This window comes from Cryptomeria japonica, chromosome 5 (genome assembly GCF_030272615.1).
Source record: "Cryptomeria japonica chromosome 5, Sugi_1.0, whole genome shotgun sequence".
In the NCBI taxonomy this organism is placed as follows: Eukaryota; Viridiplantae; Streptophyta; class Pinopsida; order Cupressales; family Cupressaceae; genus Cryptomeria; species Cryptomeria japonica.
The window spans coordinates 33591762-33596164 of record NC_081409.1 but is presented as its reverse complement, the minus strand read 5'-3'; positions in this window follow the sequence as shown (position 1 = coordinate 33596164).

Sequence of the window (4403 nt, the reverse complement as noted above, 5' to 3'; positions counted from 1 at the left end):
GAGATATGGAAGCATAAAATAGAAGAATTAAATTCCACATTTTTTTTGAAGGTAAGAGAACATATACAAAATGGGAACATAAAATCTCGATGCCTACATGGATATGGAAGTTTTAAATTCAACATAAAGATATGCATCTATCCTAAAATACATGTATAAAAAATGAGAAAGTTTAACTTTATATGCTCCATATTTTGAACCATTACAATCATGCTGAGATAAAGCTTATTAATAGCATTTAATAAGCTATGGTTTTAAGATTCAATTGCATCAAGACAATGAAAGAGATCTATTTATGAAATGACCAATTTTTTTTACAAAAACGAATTGCTATATCCCAAAAGAAAAGCATAAATAGATATGAACAACAAATAAAAGCGAAAATAAACACTTACAAGATGAAAGTGTCAATACCTAGAATTTCTACCTTGAAAGAAAGGAGTATTATAGAGACAATACCCAAATTTCTTTCAGATTTCTGGCATCTCTGCTAGATGTTCAAGTGCCCAAGGTCAAGGTTAGAGACTTGGCTAAAAGTCATTTTGGTCCGAATCTTTTGGTCGGCCTTGGCAAAGTCTTGGGGTATTTAGTTCTTGGGGTTGGCCTCCCTAGGCCGAGGGATCTTTCTTCGGTTTCAGATGTAGAGGAAGCACTCACATTTTATCCTTTCCTTTTAGACCTTAAGCGCCTTGCACTAATGAAACAAAAATGGAAATTTCTCACAGACCAAAGTGAAAACCTGGATTAAGGGGAGGAATTTAGAGATTTTGCTATTCTCAATGGTTTTATTTCCTCGATAGATGAACAAGAAGCTCCAACTCGCAATGGAAACAATCTATCTCAATCGTAGAGTGACCAAGGAGGTGGTAGTGGGTCGGGAAGCCAAGGTGGTAGACGTGGTCGTGGCCAAGGTGGTGGTCATGGTCGTGACCGCGGAAGGGGCCGAGGTAGAGTTGGGGGTCATGGACACAGAGGTGGTGGCAGTTGTCGCCTGCCTTCACCAAGTTCTCTTCCTAGGTCTCTGCCCTAGTTGCATTTTAAAACAAAGAGTATGAATTTGTCTTCAGTTTTTTGCTCTTTTAAAAAAAAACTTTCTTGCTTCAAGTTTAAAGATGTATTGTTGAACTTTTTAGACTATTGGCTTTTCTGTTGAACTCTGAAAATTTTGTGGGTTCTTAATAATTTAAGTTAAAATTTCTCCTACCATGGTAGGTTTGCTTGGCTTGAAGACTATTAATTTATGTAATTCTCTACTAATATTAATTTTGGCTTTGCCTTTTGCTGATCAAGAAAAAAGAAGAAAGTGTCAACACATCAAGATCAAGAAAGTCGATGGTATGGTGATGAATTGGTAGAGTTGTTTGTATGTGAGAGGTAATTTTTGATTATCCAAACTGTGGGGTTTTATTTAAATGAAGTTATACATGTAGAAAAAGGTGCAATTTGTGGAAGAAAAATGCAAGAAATGAAATCTATTCTAATTTTGGTTTAAATCATCATAGATTCAAAGGATGCAAAATCTTTAAAAAATAGAAACTTGCATACTAAATATTTTTCACAATGTTTTAGTCTTGTTTGACTGCATTTTAAGTTTGTATGAGTGTCGGGGAATATACTTGGGCTTCAAGAAGAAAGAAGAAGAATATTTGAAACATCAAATTAATGAAAAAAATTACATTTTTAATTTCATCTTATAATTGAAGACAATCAACATGCAAAATTCAACCACAATTAACATGCAACATATTTGTGCATTTCAGTTTTTGGTTGATGAAGCTAAGATTTTTCTCTTAAATGCTACCATTCTATTAACAAAATTTAAACAGGAAGCCCATTTAGGAAGATATGATAGATGCAAGGATGATTAAAATTTGAATAGAAGGAGTCAAAATATGCATTTTCAAATCCAACATAAGAGAGAGAAACTGGACTTAAGATATGAATCAAGGCCAACATTAGAAACTCCATATGCCTACTATATCATTAAGTACATTATTTTATCCACAATCACTTTATACATTGATAAACAAAATGTAACCACAAATCGTACAAGAAGAGAATCTATGTAGTCATAATAATCTCTTCAGTAGAACCCAAAGTAACTCTCACATTCAAAGATCCATCCAATGCATTTGGTAGGCCCAAGGATTTGAGTGCCAAATGAGTTTGCCTTCTAGCCAGAAAGCCTCATTTCTCTAAAGGTGGGTCCTTGCATTTGACCACATATTAGTTTAATATGCTTCAATTTAAACTAATAAAAATGTACAACTGTAAATATAGGCCTTAATAAGAATTAGAATAGGAAAGGAAAATAAATATAGAGCATTGTAGAGGAGATAAATACAAAGAAATGAATGGGAAATATAGATAGAGCAACACAAGGTTAAAAAATAGAGAAAGAAAACAATAGGGAAAGTAAATGCAAATAAGTGCATGGGAGAATTTCGAAAACCACATAAGGGAAACGAAATGCAGAGCACAACAATAAAAAAATATACAAATCATTGTACAGGTAAAGTTATAGACCAATGTAGAGGGAAAATAGATAGAGTAGGGAAGGCATGAAAAATAAACTGCAGTGTAGAGGAAAAACATATAGAGTAGTGAAAGGGAAAAATTATAGAGAGAAAACTAGAAAATATAGAGAATAGGGAAGGGGTGAAAAATATAATGCAGCACAAGGGAAATTATATAGAGGGGTACATGGAGTGAAATACAAAGTAGAGTTGAAGAAAAGAATATAGAGCAGCTCAGTGGAAAAAAATATAGAGCATTATAGGTGAAAAATAAAGAGCAATTCAAGTGAACAAAGCATGAAGGTTGAATTTAACATTTCACTTAAGATGTAATTATGGGGATTTTAATGTGGGTGTCTACAATGAATATCCAATACTTTCACCAATTAATATCAACGCTTTAAGTAGCGATGTTTGTTGTGGGTGTGTGTTGTGCATGCCAGGGTTCTACCTTAGCCGTGCCTCCTTTCTTTCTTTGTCTGTGGGTGTTTGCTGCATTGGTGGTGTGGGGTCTTTTGCAGGGAGTAGTGTGGGTGGTGGCTGGTTTGGTGTGGGTTTTTTTGGTTCATTTTTGCCTTTGGTGTTTGGAGTTTTTTGAGTGCAGTTTTCAGGTGATTTCTCTTTTGTGGGGGGTTTTTTGTGCTGCATGTTATGGCAGGGCAACCAAAGTCTTATAGCTTGATGATTGCTGGTAATGGGGGGTGTGATGGTTCCTCTTTAGGTGTGCATATGCCATCTTTGGATTCCTTTTATGTTGGTGAGGGCTCCAAGCTTAAGAAAGTGAATGGCTATCTGTTGCGTAGCTATGATCGACCAATGCTAGTTATTTCTCCTAATTTGGTGGAGGAGGATGTTTCATATTAGAGTAATCATGCCTTGATATGCAAATTCCTTGGGATGCACATATCTTTGTTAGCATTGAATTCATGGATTCATCAAACTTAGCAGGTTGAAGGAGAAATGGAGGTCATGTTGGCCGCCCATAGTTACTTCATGGTAGTTTTTTCTTCCACGGCGGACAAAAATTGGGTTTTTAAAGGGGATCCATATTTTTATAATCAGGTTGGCCTCTTCATTAAACCATGGCATATGGGTTTTAATTTAGCTAAAGATCTGCCCTCATAGGTTCTTGTTTGGGTTCGTTTGCCACGACTACCATTGGAGTTTTGGCGAGAGGATATTTTGCATCTGATTGTTGAGCTTCTTGGTAAACCGACTGCCATTTCTCAACAAACCTTGGACAAAAAGGTAATTTCCTTCACTCGTATCTATGTCGAGGTTGATCTAAATAATCCTCTTTTGGATTCACTGGAAATTTTTTTAGGATCCTCTTCCTAGGTTCAACAACTAGATTATGAGTCTCTTCCTTTCAGATGTAGAGTTTGTCATGAATATGGTCACCTTCAACATTAGTCCCCCCACTTTTCTAGACCGGCCCTTGGTAATAATTCCTTTGCTCCCCCGCCTAAGGTGAATGACAAGGGTGCCAAAGGTAAAGATCCTGTCTCGGATGGGGGTCCTCTAGGGGATGGGGGTTCTATTAGGGATGGTTTTGTGCCAGTTAAACCTCATACTAAGGGACGAGGGCAAAAGAGGTCCTTTAAGGATAGGAAAAATGAGGAAGATTTTAACTGTTTTGAGGTTTTGGATTTAGAGGAAGGGATCCTTGTTGATGTAGCTAATGGAGCAATGGATATTTCTTCTAGAGCTATGGATATAGTTTGGGTTGAGAGGGTTGGCTATGAGGTTGTAGGTTCTCAGGTTCCCCAATAATTTTTTTAAAAATTAGACTATGCACAATGAGGTGGATTAAGGTATCATGCATGATGATATTCGTTTGGCAGATTTGGCCAAACAGGCTTTGAAATCTAGTAAACACAGGGGTTC